The sequence below is a fragment of the Malaya genurostris genome, chromosome 2, assembly GCF_030247185.1.
Source record: "Malaya genurostris strain Urasoe2022 chromosome 2, Malgen_1.1, whole genome shotgun sequence".
Taxonomy (NCBI): domain Eukaryota; kingdom Metazoa; phylum Arthropoda; class Insecta; order Diptera; family Culicidae; genus Malaya; species Malaya genurostris.
Window position 1 is genome coordinate 70,664,506 of NC_080571.1, and position 18,455 is coordinate 70,682,960.

General features: G+C 37.5%; 1 protein-coding gene across 1 annotated transcript in view; it reads left to right on the forward strand.

The window, feature by feature from the left end:
• The first annotated feature begins 314 nt into the window (after positions 1-314).
• Positions 315-18,455, forward strand: part of LOC131432335 (influenza virus NS1A-binding protein homolog) — a 109,489-nt gene continuing 91,348 nt past the window's right edge. Inside the window, exon 1 of the mRNA XM_058598544.1 lies at positions 315-858. The gene's annotated coding sequence lies outside the window, so the exon portion shown is untranslated. The remainder of the gene's footprint in view (positions 859-18,455) is intronic.

Genomic DNA, 18,455 nt, shown 5'->3' on the forward strand with positions numbered 1-18,455 from the left:
ATCTGTATTGAGTTTAGGAAATCTTTACAAAATCTGTATCCTGTATGAAAACTGTATGCGTATGTAAAAATCTGTATAATACAGATATATCTGTATAAATGGCATCTCTGCTCGCATCCATCAACCGACAGCGTAGAATGTGAACACAGCCGGTTTGCGTACAAGTGTCAAATCGCGTGCGTTTACACGAAGAGCGCAGATTCTCGCCTTCTCTCGCTCACAACGCCTCAAACGGGTCTTGTAGTTCCCACGGTTGCTGCATGTAGTGGTTAGCGGCTACAACCGTATTTTCACAAAGCAGACGCAGCGCAACGTTTCATTCATCGATTCGTAGTGGTTCGCTTCGGCTCGGGTGCTGGGAGCACATTTTAGCAGTTTTCCTGAGTTTTTTCGTGCATGTTTTCGGTGCTGAATCTCGTGACACACGTCTCGTGTATCTTGGTTTCCTTGTGAAGTGAAGGCAGGAAGCTACGTTCTTCGATTAGTGTACAGTGACGACCTGGCATTATCCGATCGCCGCTCGACCAAATTATCGACCCGTCCTGTAATAATGGTCATAGTTCCGCATATGTCCCTTAAAGTTTGATTTTTGTGTTCGTCCAACCATTTTCGGTAGCCATTGGGATAGTGTGTGAGCGAACGTAGCAAAGATTGTCGGCACGTTTCGATTCTAAGGTCGGTTCCCAAGCTCGGTTTGTACGAGTGAGTACGAGTATGAAGTTGTGAATAATACTGCAACCCAGCCGCTGGAGTCTGGAATTTTGAGCCATTTTTTTTTGTTACACCTGTATTTTTTAATTTTTTTGCGAAAGCCATTACCTATTTTTGCACGATCAATCATATAAGGAACTTGTTAAGGTAAGTGATGGTTGCTCATAACCCATTATTTTATACGTAAAATACCAACCGTTCAATTATAGTTTCGAGAGGAAATAAACCTTCAAATCAACTCTTACACCATGCGGTTTTTTTTGGCATAAGGCTTGATAACATTACTAATTACCATTTCTCGTATCATCGATGCGTGACTACAAAGCACTTATACTTACGCAAATTCCCCGCTTCAGCAAAAATGAGCTGCACTGGTTGTCATTCAAGCGAATGTGCAAAAAATGAAACAAGATGTCCTGAAAAATCATGTCTTTCGTTTGGGTTGGGTATATTAGTATAATAGTTTTTTTTTAATATTTCTCAATGTTCTATATGAATAATACCAATGGTAATAAATGTTATCTTCTTTTATCAAATTCTAACTCTATTGGAAGAAACGTTTTTAGCAATAGGTCCGATATGCAAATGATAGCTTTCCATTTCGATTTCATTGTTCCGTTCTCTAATCGCACTTTTTCCACTTTCAAGCAGAAAGTGCAAAATAATCACCGTATTCCATTGACACGATTTCAAAACAAAACTAACACCCTGCTGCAGCGTAAGGAAGGAAAACTGTTTCTTTTGAATATTATGGTGTCATCATAAACTATCACCTTGGTTTTTCAGTGCGATAGTGCTTTTGTTTTAGCATATTGCGTAAATAATGTTTATGATGACATCATTGTACTCATCATTCAGTCAGTAAAAACCATTCAAGCGAAGAGGTTGTGTTTCGATTGTACTGGCTCGTGAGTTAACGGCTGCTACCGAGACAATTCTAAGCTTCAGGTAGTTAAACTGCCCATAGCAAACGCAATATTCGGGGCGTTTCCCGACTGGAAAGCTAGCAACGAAGGCCATCCCGTTCATACGCACAGAGGTGTAGAGACACAGAGGTGCGAGAGCATAGAAGTGACGAGTCACAGAGGTGCCATCGCATAAAGGTGCGAAGACGAAGGGGTGCAAAGGCACAGAGGTGCTAAAGCAACCCAGTGCTGATCTACCAGGTACCAGAATTTGTACGCTGCGTAGGATCAAAAGAGACGGCATATATCGCGAGGTGCTACACTGCAAGCATCGCATTTGATCGCCACCAAGAGCAAAAGCACTGTACCTGGGGTCAGGTACAGCAAGTGCAGTGGTGTTCACAACGACGGCAGAGCAACTGAGATAGCAGTAAACGACAGAAGACTGCCAATTGGAAACAGCAAAAGACTGCCAATTGGAAATCGTTGGAAGAGCTTCACGTCGTTCTTCACGATAAAGGAACAGAGACATCAGCTACAAGGTAGATTTAATTTAATTTATTTTTTATTTCTTATATCTGAAATTTTACTAAACATAAGTTTTTATTTTGGTATTATTAATTTACAAAAAAAATTTAATGTAATGGATGATCTCATGGAAGATCATCCGAATCCGATTCCGGATACTAGTAAAAGTTTAAATACTCCGAGGGCTAAACATTATCCACAGGGTACCACTGGGCCATGGATAGTCTATCTTCGAAAAAAAGAAAAGATTTTAAACTTGATGCAAATTACAAAGGATTTGACATCACATTTCTCTGAAGTTAAAGAAATCTGTAAGGTTAATAGAGATAAAATTCGAGTTGTAGTTAACGACTTGAAACAGGCAAACGATATTGTAACCTGTAAATTATTTGCTATTGAATATCGAGTTTACATTCCATCGAAGGAGGTAGAAATTGACGGTGTTGTGACTGAAGCAAGTCTGACAGCAGATGATTTACTTAAAAATGGAGTTGGCCGTTTTAAAAACTCCATGCTTGAGGGAGTTAAGATACTCGAGTGCAAACAATTGTACTCAGCATCTATTGTCGATGGAAAAAAGTCTTATCGTCCCTCAGATTCGTTTCGCGTAACATTTGCCGGATCTGCATTGCCTAGCCATGTCTATATCGATAAAATTCGTCTTCCTGTTCGGCTTTTCGTACCGCATGTTATGAATTGCACGAACTGTAAAAAATTCGGACATACAGCTACTTACTGTAGTAATAAGTCCAAATGTATCAAATGTCAAGGGCCTCATAAGGATAATCTTTGCGATAAAGATGTTGAAAAATGTGTTTATTGTGGGGAAAGCCCTCATGATGATCTTTCAGTGTGCGCTGCATTTAAGCTGCGTAAAGACAAAATGAAGCTTTCTTTAAAAGCACGGTCTAAGCGCACATATGCAGAAATGCTCAAAACGGTCATACATGTCTCCCCTTTGGAAACCGAAAACGGTTTTTCAAATCTTGCGGAGCCAGAGGAATCTGACTCTGACGGAAATAGTGAAGATACCTCGTTTGTCACTCCTCAAGGGTCTGTTAAGAGGAGATTAACAAACCACAAAATACCAAAAAAGACACCTAAAATTATACCTTCAAAAAAAGATCCCCGTGTTAAAGCTAAAAAGCCAAATTTAAAACCAAAAACTGTGCCTCCTGGTTTGTCAAATTCACAAACCAATCCAGGAACTAGCTCAAGAAAAGACAATAATCCAGTGGGCTCCATTTCACATTCACCAACAGGATTACTGAAATTTTCGGAAATTGTAGAATGGATTTTCGCTGCATTCAATATTTCTGAACCTCTAAAGACCATCATAACAGCATTCCTTCCAATAGCTAGAACTTTTTTGAAACAGTTATCAGCTCAATGGCCAGCTCTTACAGGTTTTGTATCATTTGATGGATAATTTATCATCCGCCGCAAATGATTCAATCACTGTCCTGCAGTGGAATTGTCGAAGCATCATGCCAAAACTTGATTCATTTAAAGTTTTGTTGCATAGTCAAAAATGTGATGTATTTGCTTTGTGCGAAACATGGCTTACATCAAACATAGCCTTAAATTTTAATGACTTTAACATTATACGTCTCGACAGAGACTCCCCGTATGGTGGAGTGCTTTTAGGAATTAAGAAATGTTATTCCTTTTATAGATTAAACATTCCTTCGACTTCTAGTATAGAAGTTGTTGCTTGTCAAATAAACATTAAAGGAAAGGACATTTGCATTGCTTCGGTATATATTCCTCCAAGAGCTCAAGTTGGACAACGACAGCTTAATGAAATTGTCGAAGCCCTTCCTGCTCCACGTTTGATTTTAGGAGATTTCAATTCGCACGGAATGATGTGGGGTTCCGTTTACAATGATAGCAGATCATCTCTAATATATAATATTTGCGACAATTTTAGCATGACGGTACTAAATATGGGTAGCATGACACGGATCCCAAGACCTCCTGCACGTCCAAGTGCATTAGATTTATCTCTTTGTTCGACTTCAATTCGACTAGATTGCACCTGGAAAGTATTTCCTGATTTACATGGTAGCGATCATTTACCAATCATCATCTCAATTAGCAGTAACAAAGGCATTGCTAATTCAGTTAATATTCCATATGATTTGACAAAAAATATTGACTGGATTAAATACCAAAGTAATATTTCAAGTGTCTTAACTTCAATGGAAGAGCTTCCCCCACTTGAAGAATATGACTTCCTCGTTTGTTCGATTCTGGAGGCCGCAGAACAAGCCCAAACCAAACGATTTCTTGGTCCATCGTCTAACAGAAGACCTCCAAATCCTTGGTGGGACAAAGAGTGCTCAGATGCTAAACACGCGAAACAAAATGCTTTCAAGACGTTTTTAAAACGAGGAGGAGGAACTCCTCAGAATTTTGAAAAATTCTTGGTTTTAGAAACCAAGTACAAGAACATACTTCGGGTTAAGAAATGCAGCTATTGGAGACATTTTGTGGAAGGTTTGTCAAGAGAAACCTCAATGAGCACTCTTTGGAATACGGCCAGACGAATGAGGAATCGTAACGTAGGAAATGAGAGTGAGGAGTACTCGAATCGATGGATATTTGATTTTGCGAGGAAAGTTTGTCCAGATTCCGTTCCTACGCATAGCATTGTTAGGGAGTCTTCTTCAAATGATGATTCCATTGATAGCCCCTTTTCAATGATGGAATTTTCCATAGCACTCATGTCTTGTAACAATAACGCTCCTGGATTGGACAGAATTAAATTCAACTTGGTGAAGAATCTGCCCGACCTCGCAAAAAGACGTTTGTTGGAATTGTTCAACAAGTTTCTTGAGCAAAATATTGTTCCACCTGACTGGAGACAAGTGAAAGTTATCGCCATTCAAAAGCCGGGGAAACCAGCTTCCAATCACAACTCATATAGACCCATTGCGATGTTGTCCTGCATCAGAAAATTGTTCGAAAAAATTATTCTACGACGTCTCGACACTTGGGTCGAGACGAACGGTTTGTTGTCAGATACTCAGTTTGGCTTCCGTAGAAATAAAGGGACGAATGATTGCCTTGCATTACTTTCGTCTGACATCCAAATTGCCTTCGCTCAAAAGCAACAAATGGCATCTGTATTTTTAGACATTAAAGGAGCATTTGATTCAGTTTCCATTGATGTTCTTTCAGACAAGCTCCACCAACATGGACTCCCAGCGGTTATAAATAATTATTTGCACAACCTTTTGTCAGAGAAACGCATGCATTTTTCACATGGCGATTTGGCAACAATCAGAATTAGCTACATGGGTCTCCCGCAAGGCTCATGCCTCAGTCCGCTCCTCTATAATTTTTACGTGAATGACATTGACAGCTGTCTAGTAACCCCATGTACACTAAGACAATTGGCAGATGATGGCGTGGTTTCAGTTACTGGATCCAAAGCTATTGATCTGCAAAAACCATTGCAAGATACCTTAGATAAATTGTCCGTTTGGGCTGTTCATCTTGGTATCGAATTCTCTGCGGAGAAAACAGAGCTGGTCGTCTTTTCAAAAAAGCATGATCCCGCGCAACTTCAGCTTCATATGATGGGAAGAATAATCGAACAGGTTTTGACTTTCAAATACCTCGGGGTGTGGTTTGATTCCAAATGCACGTGGGGAGGACACATTAGGTATCTGATAACGAAATGCCAACAAAGAGTAAATTTTCTTCGAACAATAACAGGGTCTTGGTGGGGTGCTCATCCGCAAGATCTAATAAAATTGTATCAGACAACGATACTTTCAGTGATGGAATATGGATGCGTTTGTTTTCGTTCCGCTGCAAATTCTCATATTATCAAACTTGAGCGAATTCAGTACCGTTGTTTGCGAATTGCTTTAGGCTGCATGCATTCGACACATACAATGAGTCTTGAAGTTCTGGCGGGAGTTCTTCCATTAAAAGATCGATTTTGGGAGCTTTCATCACGCCTGCTAATAAGATGTGATGTGCTGAATCCCATGGTAATTAATAATTTCGAACGACTAGTCGAGCTTCGATCTCAAACAAAATTCATGACAGTATATTTTAACCATATGTCACAGGAAATCAACCCTTCAAGATATATTCCTATCCGTGTCAGCCTCCTAAATGTACCTGACTCAACTTTATTTTTCGACACATCCATGCAGCGCGAAGTGCGTGGAATCCCGGACCACCTACGCTCTATGGAAATCCCAAAAATATTTTCAAGTAAGTTCAGGCATATTAACTCTGAGAAAATGTTTTACACGGACGGATCGCGAATGGAAGAAGCGACAGGGTTTGGTATGTTCAACAATAATGTTTCGGCCTCATTCAAGCTTCAAGAACCTGCATCTGTTTATATAGCAGAGTTAGCAGCAGTTCATTATAGCTTGAATGTAATCGTCACATTATCTCCAAACCATTATTTCCTCTTCACAGATAGTCTGAGTGCAATTGAAGCCATTCGCTCAAACGCTGCTGGCAAAAATGAACCGTTTTTCTTGGGTAAAATAAAACAGTGTCTGAACGACATATTGAATAATAATTATCTAATCACAATAGTTTGGGTTCCGGCTCATTGCTCCATTCCAGGCAATGAAAGAGCCGATATTTTAGCCAAACGTGGTGCTATTGAGGGTGAAATTTATGAGAGACCGATTGCTTTCAACGAATTCTATAGCGCGTCTCGCCAAAGAACACTTGCCAGCTGGCAAGCTTCTTGGGATAAAGATGATCTGGGTCGGTGGATGCACTCAATTATTCCTAAAATATCGACAAAGGCATGGTTCAGGGGACTGGATGTGAGTAGAGATTTCATTCGTGTGATGTCCAGACTCATGTCCAATCACTACACGTTAGATGCACATCTCCTTCGAATTGGACTTTCCGAGACTAATCATTGTGCTTGCGGCGAAGGTTACCGCGATATTGACCATGTTGTTTGGACATGCGTGGAGTATCGTGATGTCAGATCTCAACTAATAAATTCCTTGCGTACCCAAGGTAGACTATCCAATGTCCCAGTTCGCGACATTCTTGCTTGTCGTGACCTTCCATACATGAAACTTCTTTATCATTTCATTAAATCCATTGGAGTTCCAATTTAAATTTTATTTTATGTTAAACTGTTTTCTCTTCCATGAGTTCAACCAATAGCCAACTATAGGATATTGAATATAAGTGGTGAACTGATACAAACAATCCTGAAATAGTTATAAGATCATGTACAAAATAAATGTATTTTATTTAATGTAATTTAAAATAGCAACTCGCTTGATAAAAACAGTGTTTAGATTAACTAATGAGTACCAACATACTAATATGATATTCGAAATGTATTAGGTTTAAACTACTATGTATTGTGGATGCCACGGCGAAGAAAAACTTATGTATATTGCCTATGAAATAAACGTATTTATGAAAAAAAAAAAAAAAATCATTGTACTCATAAACAAAGTGAGTTTCTCACATTCTGTAAAGACCTTTTGGGGGAAAAAAACTCGTATCGAACGAAACTAAATAAAAACAAATGAAATACCAAATATCAGATAATCTATGGCAACTTTTCATTATACTAAAAACAAAAACAGAATTTCATGATTAAGATACTTGCATTGCTCTACATTTGATCTAGATGACTAGCCAGTCTATTTTTACTATGGAACAAAATTAAACGAGTTTGCTTGAAATTTTGTGCTTCAAATGGCTACGGAATCTTTAAAAATGTTGCAGAAGTGTTTTGAGGAGTCTACTCATTCAAAGAGGGTCGTGAGATCGTAGAAAATTTGCCTCATGCTCATGCTCGCCAATCCATCTCTATTAACTACAATAACATAAAAAAGTGAAGGAAATTGTACTTGAAAATCGTCGTGTTAGAATTAAAGAGATAGCAGAGGATCTTGGTATCTCTCATGGATCGACTAAGCACATTTTGATAAATGTTTTGGGAATGAAACGCATCGATGCCAAGCTCGTACCGAAAGAATTGAACGCGCCGTCGCATTTCAGTATGATTGTGACTGAATTTTTAGCTAAACACGAAACGAAAGTCATCGCGCTCAATCATCGTATTCGCCAGATTTGCCCCCCCTGTGACTTTTTCCTATTTCCAAAACTAAAATATCCACTCCGGGGAACGACTCCATCGAGGACATAAAAAGTAAATCTTAGAAAAAACTGCAGGGATCAGCCCAATGGGGTGGTTGTTCGAGCTATCGATGTGGAACAAGGCAAAAGAATTTCTAATGATTGATATTTTCAATCAAACAGTTCAATCGATCGTCATACTTTTGAGTGCGCAATCGCACGAGAGTTTCCTTTCCTTAGATTGACACATATTAGGAACCAACATCGAACACGCAAACCCAGAACATAGACTCTGTTTGCCTTGATTTGCATTTGTCTTGTATCCGACGAAATTATATCAATTATATCATGATTTTCATTGCCTATCTTGTATTCAATATTGCATGCATGCAGTTAGTTTTATAGCATTAAGTTTTCAAATGTTCGGTATGAGCGAACATTAAGGTGAAATTCAGTGCCAAAATAAGGTGCGCAAAATTCCAAACACATGATTTGAACGAATCATCGCATAGAGAGTAGCGTGCAAAACCAACACATAGAAATATGAAATATTTCCAATGTTTGAGTGCAGTGGGCTTACGACCTGTTTTGTTTGCTAGTAAAACAGACACGTGAGTATTTTTAATTGACTGATTGATGAGGAAGACATATTTTTGCATGTTGTTTAACACGGTCAATTTAGTGCTTCAATTTATAACCAAAAATTATATAGTTGATTTCTTCACCTTTTGCCAAATTGTTCATTTTTGTCATAGATCGAAACCTTTGGCATGATACAGAATACTGCACCTAACTGATTTCAATCATGCATCATTTTACAAAAGAACTTAATAATATTCAAACAAGAATTTTTATAAATGGAATTTCAACTGGCTTGTAAAATGTTCATTAAAATATCTAGTTTGTGAAGTGCATATTATATCAATATATAAATGAATAATATTTTCTCATTTCTCATGACTTTTTGAAGGAATTATAAGAATCATAATTTTTGTCCACGCTTATTGAGTGTATATTAATAATTTGTAGTTTAGAATTCATAAAACCGAAGACGACGGTTTTCGGTTTGTGGATATCAAGTCGCCTAAAAATTTGTATATTCAAGACGGTTTTAATAGAAATTAATGTTATATTAGTCAGTGGCGTCTCGTGACAAAATTTACGGATTGTGCACGGCTTATGTGGTATGAAATCAGTTGTAACAGTTCGCTGTAAGTGAAAACTAAAAATTGAAGAATGGATATTCGCTTGTGTTTTTAATTACAATAAAATAATATACTTTCGAACGGGAATTTTCTATTAAACTTATTTTGTATCATCAATGCAATAGATAATTCAGCTCTGTGCATGTCGAGCAAATCTGGCAATAACTTCATCAATAAAACCGCTTCGATGTCGAAACTGAGACAGCAATTTGTTTTCAACTGCCATAAGCATAAGCCAGTGATTCCTCTCCTGAAGGTGTGCATACAAGTTACTCGCGCTCAGCTTGAGTAATTTCTTCTTTTCTTGAATCTGTGCAGTAACTCATGTGCATGGAAAGTACACTAACACAGTGACAAGAGGTACTTGAAATTTTAAGTTGGATGAGATGAGTGTAAATATAAATTTAAGTGCACAAGACGAAGTGCTGCGATATGAATAGATCGTTTGGCAGTCATTGACCAGCAAATACGAGTTGCTTAATGTGAATTTGTGCATATTATACTGTGGAATCGCTCATTATTTTATATTCGGTACCTAAAATCTGAAAATCAACAAAATTATTGAATGCGGATATGGGTGCAGTTAATTCCTTTGATTTGGCCGATTGTGCAGTGCACGAGGTACACATGAGGACGAGACGCCTCTGATATTAATTCTTAACTTACATTTTGAAATCTTAGATGGCTAAAAAAATTTGTGTGGGATTTTTCAATTTATGAAGAAATTTGAACATGTTTCGTAAATGGGGGGGACAACCCTACACAACACCGTAATTTTTTGCATTCGTGTGCTCCGCCTTATAATTGTACCGTTATAATTAAGCAAGTGACGCATTGAAAGCTTGCAAAATTCACACAACCAATCAACTAGTACAGGCGATTATCATTATTCGGATGTGTGGAAAAAGCATGTCACTTTTATTCGTAATCACATGATCCAGAGATGTCTCTGACATTACCCACCAACTTTTTCTGCCTAAGAATCTATTTAATTCATCGATGTAATTCTTCAAGAGTACTACAATCATTACCACGCTTCTCGACGTCGTACTTGTAGAAGAATTGATCCTGTGCCTCAAATTTGATTTCACATTCAGCAATTGCTTCTTCATTTGAGTTGAATTTCTTACCGGCTAGCGTTTTTTTTAGTTCAGCCGATAGCTAGTAGTAACTGGGAGCCAGATCTGGGATGTATGGTGGATGAAGAAGCAATTCGAAGTGTAAAATTCGTTCAATTCAACCATCGATGCAGTCGATTTGTGAATCGGTGCTTTGTCTTGTTTAAAAAGTGTTTTTTTATTCGACATGTGAGGTCATTTTTCCTTAATTTTTACATTCAAACGATTTAGCAACGTTATGTAGTATTCGCTATAGTTTGGTTTTCCTATCTCAAGATAGTCTATAAAGATTATACCACGTACATCCCAAAATATTGAAACCATAACCTTCCCAGCTGACTGTGGTGCCTTTAGACTCAGACTTCGAATGTAGTTCGCTGATTAGTGTCCATTCAGATGATGATCGTTTTGATTCCGGAGTGAACTGATCGATCCATGTTTCATCCATTGTCACATATCTTCGCAAAAAATCTGATTCATTACTTGTAAACATGTCTAAATACTACTCTGAATCATCAACACGTTGTTGTTTTTGATCGACTGTGAGTAAACACGGATTCACTTTGAAAAACGCTTTCTCATGGTCAAATGTTCATGCATAACACACTGCACTCTGATATCACTACGGCCTCACGCAATTTCAATTTATGATTAGATATAACCAATTTGTGGACTCTTTTTAGGTTTTCTAGAGTAATAACCTTATCAATTGGATTATCGGTGTCTGTACGACCACGTTTATGGTTTTTTTCAATGTTGCAAATATTCTTCGTGTAACTAATTCATTCACGCATCCTTGCTGTGATTATACTGCCTTCGAATATGCCAGTCTCGAACAACGATGAACTATTCACTGCTCGAAAGAGAGAAGGGTGCAAAAGGAATTAGGTTTTTTATCGTGACGACACAAATGAACAAGTATTCATCCTTGACAGTTCAGCGGTACTGTTTACAAACAAACTTAAACAAAAATCGAAGAGCACATCTAAAACAATCATCTTTACACTTTGCAACTAGTCACTTTTATTTAATAAATATTAAAAACGAACCGTATTCAATCGTGAACAAATGTTTTAAAACTTTATTTAGGCGATACGGACCGTAAATGGTCTGATCCAATTTGTCAATAAACAAACAAAAGAAATTTCTGTTTACAAACAGTACTGCTGAACTGTCAAAATGTGTTCATCCGATTGAGGTTAGCAGTGACGGTAAAAAACCTAATAAGCAATAATCGTAGAGAACCCGAATATACTAATCCATTCTTCGCTGCTGGTATACATCGTGCATGTTCGTTTTATACATTCGTTTGTCATTCGTTCATTTATTTTATTCTTCGAATTGGTTCGAATAGCGTCACGGCGAAGATCGTTGGTTTCCATTCTTCGCGAAGCATTTTTCATCTAATAAATTCATCATATCTCGTTCGATAGCAGTAATGGGAGAATGCTGGAATATGGTTCATCACATACACATAAGACTATGGTAATAGTGCGGGGGGAAACATCTTAATTTGCATGTTTCAAAGACAGCACGAACGATCATCGCGATTTAGGTTTGGCGATGATCGCTGTATGAATATTCATTCGATATTCGCGTTGAGTCATTCGGGGGTATGTCCAATGCGAATAACAACTGCAAGGAATAGATATTCGTGCAAGTAACGAAGCAGCGTCGGCTTCGTTCGCGCCCGAATATACGGACAAGTCCGAATTAGGTTTTGCACGATGACGACACAAATGAACTGCCGATGAATCAAGTTCATCTTTGACAGTTGCCGTGTACTTGTTTTGTTTTGCGACTGCAAGTTAAAAATTGAAAAAATGACGAAAAAGTGCCTGTTAAAAACGTATTCCACAGTGAAAATAACTAAAAAGATTGCCCTGTGTGTGTTTCCAGCATCAAGGAGCGATAAATGTATGAATCTGTTGAGTGTGAGGCGACTTGCAATTTTTACATTCGAACGATGAAGTTCTGATGAAATTTTAAACTGTAAACAAGTACACGTCGACTGTCAAAAAAAGTTCATTCTGTTCATTTTTGTGAGGTTATGTCATGTTCGTGCAACACCTAATACCAGAACGATTATCGAACAAAGGCGAAGGAAAGCGAGCGATGATTATTGAACAATCCAATCAGCGTGGTCACCACGAGATAGCGTTATGGTGATTGTTTTGACATATCCCATGTATTTAGAAAAATTTTTGACGAATTTTTCAATTTACTTGAGTTTACAAGAATGCAGATGGCAAAACCTTACAAATATGGTAAAATGTTCATTAAAATATCTAGTTTGTGAAGTGCATATTATATCAATATATAAATGAATAATATTTTCTCATTTCTCATGACTTTTTGAAGGAATTATAAGAATCATAATTTTTGTCCACGCTTATTGAGTGTATATTAATAATTTGTAGTTTAGAATTCATAAAACCGAAGACGACGGTTTTCGGTTTGTGGATATCAAGTCGCCTAAAAATTTGTATATTCAAGACGGTTTTAATAGAAATTAATGTTATATTAGTCAGTGGCGTCTCGTGACAAAATTTACGGATTGTGCACGGCTTATGTGGTATGAAATCAGTTGTAACAGTTCGCTGTAAGTGAAAACTAAAAATTGAAGAATGGATATTCGCTTGTGTTTTTAATTACAATAAAATAATATACTTTCGAACGGGAATTTTCTATTAAACTTATTTTGTATCATCAATGCAATAGATAATTCAGCTCTGTGCATGTCGAGCAAATCTGGCAATAACTTCATCAATAAAACCGCTTCGATGTCGAAACTGAGACAGCAATTTGTTTTCAACTGCCATAAGCATAAGCCAGTGATTCCTCTCCTGAAGGTGTGCATACAAGTTACTCGCGCTCAGCTTGAGTAATTTCTTCTTTTCTTGAATCTGTGCAGTAACTCATGTGCATGGAAAGTACACTAACACAGTGACAAGAGGTACTTGAAATTTTAAGTTGGATGAGATGAGTGTAAATATAAATTTAAGTGCACAAGACGAAGTGCTGCGATATGAATAGATCGTTTGGCAGTCATTGACCAGCAAATACGAGTTGCTTAATGTGAATTTGTGCATATTATACTGTGGAATCGCTCATTATTTTATATTCGGTACCTAAAATCTGAAAATCAACAAAATTATTGAATGCGGATATGGGTGCAGTTAATTCCTTTGATTTGGCCGATTGTGCAGTGCACGAGGTACACATGAGGACGAGACGCCTCTGATATTAATTCTTAACTTACATTTTGAAATCTTAGATGGCTAAAAAAATTTGTGTGGGATTTTTCAATTTATGAAGAAATTTGAACATGTTTCGTAAATGGGGGGGACAACCCTACACAACACCGTAATTTTTTGCATTCGTGTGCTCCGCCTTATAATTGTACCGTTATAATTAAGCAAGTGACGCATTGAAAGCTTGCAAAATTCACACAACCAATCAACTAGTACAGGCGATTATCATTATTCGGATGTGTGGAAAAAGCATGTCACTTTTATTCGTAATCACATGATCCAGAGATGTCTCTGACATTACCCACCAACTTTTTCTGCCTAAGAATCTATTTAATTCATCGATGTAATTCTTCAAGAGTACTACAATCATTACCACGCTTCTCGACGTCGTACTTGTAGAAGAATTGATCCTGTGCCTCAAATTTGATTTCACATTCAGCAATTGCTTCTTCATTTGAGTTGAATTTCTTACCGGCTAGCGTTTTTTTTAGTTCAGCCGATAGCTAGTAGTAACTGGGAGCCAGATCTGGGATGTATGGTGGATGAAGAAGCAATTCGAAGTGTAAAATTCGTTCAATTCAACCATCGATGCAGTCGATTTGTGAATCGGTGCTTTGTCTTGTTTAAAAAGTGTTTTTTTATTCGACATGTGAGGTCATTTTTCCTTAATTTTTACATTCAAACGATTTAGCAACGTTATGTAGTATTCGCTATAGTTTGGTTTTCCTATCTCAAGATAGTCTATAAAGATTATACCACGTACATCCCAAAATATTGAAACCATAACCTTCCCAGCTGACTGTGGTGCCTTTAGACTCAGACTTCGAATGTAGTTCGCTGATTAGTGTCCATTCAGATGATGATCGTTTTGATTCCGGAGTGAACTGATCGATCCATGTTTCATCCATTGTCACATATCTTCGCAAAAAATCTGATTCATTACTTGTAAACATGTCTAAATACTACTCTGAATCATCAACACGTTGTTGTTTTTGATCGACTGTGAGTAAACACGGATTCACTTTGAAAAACGCTTTCTCATGGTCAAATGTTCATGCATAACACACTGCACTCTGATATCACTACGGCCTCACGCAATTTCAATTTATGATTAGATATAACCAATTTGTGGACTCTTTTTAGGTTTTCTAGAGTAATAACCTTATCAATTGGATTATCGGTGTCTGTACGACCACGTTTATGGTTTTTTTCAATGTTGCAAATATTCTTCGTGTAACTAATTCATTCACGCATCCTTGCTGTGATTATACTGCCTTCGAATATGCCAGTCTCGAACAACGATGAACTATTCACTGCTCGAAAGAGAGAAGGGTGCAAAAGGAATTAGGTTTTTTATCGTGACGACACAAATGAACAAGTATTCATCCTTGACAGTTCAGCGGTACTGTTTACAAACAAACTTAAACAAAAATCGAAGAGCACATCTAAAACAATCATCTTTACACTTTGCAACTAGTCACTTTTATTTAATAAATATTAAAAACGAACCGTATTCAATCGTGAACAAATGTTTTAAAACTTTATTTAGGCGATACGGACCGTAAATGGTCTGATCCAATTTGTCAATAAACAAACAAAAGAAATTTCTGTTTACAAACAGTACTGCTGAACTGTCAAAATGTGTTCATCCGATTGAGGTTAGCAGTGACGGTAAAAAACCTAATAAGCAATAATCGTAGAGAACCCGAATATACTAATCCATTCTTCGCTGCTGGTATACATCGTGCATGTTCGTTTTATACATTCGTTTGTCATTCGTTCATTTATTTTATTCTTCGAATTGGTTCGAATAGCGTCACGGCGAAGATCGTTGGTTTCCATTCTTCGCGAAGCATTTTTCATCTAATAAATTCATCATATCTCGTTCGATAGCAGTAATGGGAGAATGCTGGAATATGGTTCATCACATACACATAAGACTATGGTAATAGTGCGGGGGGAAACATCTTAATTTGCATGTTTCAAAGACAGCACGAACGATCATCGCGATTTAGGTTTGGCGATGATCGCTGTATGAATATTCATTCGATATTCGCGTTGAGTCATTCGGGGGTATGTCCAATGCGAATAACAACTGCAAGGAATAGATATTCGTGCAAGTAACGAAGCAGCGTCGGCTTCGTTCGCGCCCGAATATACGGACAAGTCCGAATTAGGTTTTGCACGATGACGACACAAATGAACTGCCGATGAATCAAGTTCATCTTTGACAGTTGCCGTGTACTTGTTTTGTTTTGCGACTGCAAGTTAAAAATTGAAAAAATGACGAAAAAGTGCCTGTTAAAAACGTATTCCACAGTGAAAATAACTAAAAAGATTGCCCTGTGTGTGTTTCCAGCATCAAGGAGCGATAAATGTATGAATCTGTTGAGTGTGAGGCGACTTGCAATTTTTACATTCGAACGATGAAGTTCTGATGAAATTTTAAACTGTAAACAAGTACACGTCGACTGTCAAAAAAAGTTCATTCTGTTCATTTTTGTGAGGTTATGTCATGTTCGTGCAACACCTAATACCAGAACGATTATCGAACAAAGGCGAAGGAAAGCGAGCGATGATTATTGAACAATCCAATCAGCGTGGTCACCACGAGATAGCGTTATGGTGATTGTTTTGACATATCCCATGTATTTAGAAAAATTTTTGACGAATTTTTCAATTTACTTGAGTTTACAAGAATGCAGATGGCAAAACCTTACAAATATGGGTAAGAAAAACGATTATTCACGTGTTGTCATCAAATATATGATTTCAAATTGTCCTATACTCTTGACAAACTCGGATGAAATTCGAAATTTTCAGTTCACATACAGATTTGATTCAGATGATAAAACATGAGTAAATAGACTAGTCATAAAACTTTTTATCATAATTTATCAATTATTATCAAAATTCAACCCAAAAAACGAAGAATATCCCAGATATAAAAACAGTACCCAACCTCACTTCTTCGAATTTGGTATTTCATGTTACGATTTCTCCATAAATATCAATCAAACATACCACGGAAAGTTACTGAATCATTATTGATCGATTTTTTTACCAAATTTTCACACGTTTTGTATGTTAGTATTCGATTCATAAGAAAAAAAATGAAAACCCTGCATTTTGTTCGAATCTTCAAGCAAAATCTAAAAATTATCACCATCGCTTAGTACAAAGCTTGCCACTCGAGCAGCGCAGCGATCGCAAAAGAGTTGGTTGGATTCTTCAATAGACATTCGTTGTATTTTTGATATTCGAGCAACATTGGTTTTTTTTTCGATGGATAGTCTTCGACTCATCAGTGCATTAGCAGTTTATGTTGAACTGCCAACGGAAACCGCTGAGCAGACTTAAACTAAATGCATACGTAATTTGTACAATTCACGACATGCGTCGTAGTCAATACAAAGGTGAAATTTTTACAACAACGTAAATCCGGAAATACTAATTCAATTAGTATTGTATGACGTGTCGTAATTATTGTATGCTTGTAAATTACTAAAACAAATCTGACGGCTGGTTTCACACCGATTTCACACCCTTCGTGAACTACTTTTCTCTACTGTACGCTGCATATGAATGGTTCCAAGGCCGTCCCTGTAAAAACCGCCATACGGTAGTCGTGATCCATCAAGTCTGTCTGTGTCGGTTCAATGGCCTTTGGACCATTCTGGATTTCATCGAAATTCACAGCGTCCAGCTTCCCGTGTGCGGTTCGCGTCGGTAGATTCTAACGGAAGGTGATTTGTTTTTGCGCGATTTTTTTCCCAACTGTCGGTTGATTTATTTTGTTGTAGTTTGTAATTCGTACCTTCGAGCCATTGAGCTACGGATTTCTGTCCTTGAAAGCAAGCAAATAAAATGGATGAATAAGGCGTCTCGTCTGTTATCAGGCCTGTGTATCCACGTGATTCCGTTCGCCTCGTGGTGTCGCATTAAGTGTTTGGATTGTTCACGTGGGTTCCACGATCAGGAATTCCAGACAAGTTTTCAAATCCGTTATGATGAACGAGATTTTCTACTTCTTTATTATTACATTTTTTTGTGAAAAAAAACTTCGACTTACTAGCCAATTGCAGTGGGTTTCAGAATACTGACGCAAACGTAGAAGCTATTTAAAATTGGACGCTTCTGTTCTGTGGAGTGGTCAAAATGTTGAACGCCCTTGACGGTAATCAAACCACACACTACAAATAGTGGGGACTTCATCGTACGAGTGGTTTGTTTATCAAGCACCGTAGACTAATTGACTCGACCGTTTCTCTGTGTATTTATCAACATCGGTTCCCATTGGAATTGCTATGCTCATCTACAGCCACGTGCTCGAGCGGTTCGACAGCTCGGACTGCCCAGTTGAAAAGTTGTACTTGAATTAAGCTCTAATATATGTAATATAATAATTTCAGTATAACGCAAAAGTTTCATTTTCAGTATGGTTTCATGCTAAAAAATTAAAAAAAGACAGTATTAGGTCTGTTTGTCTGTGATTTTGTTATTGTCATTCGTCAATAATAAATAATGCAATTCAAGTCCACTATCATTAGGCTATAATGGACACAAAGTAGTTATCTCAGTCATAGTAATTTGTGATATATCACGGTGATAAATTGGAACACTTCAATAAAATCTTGAAAA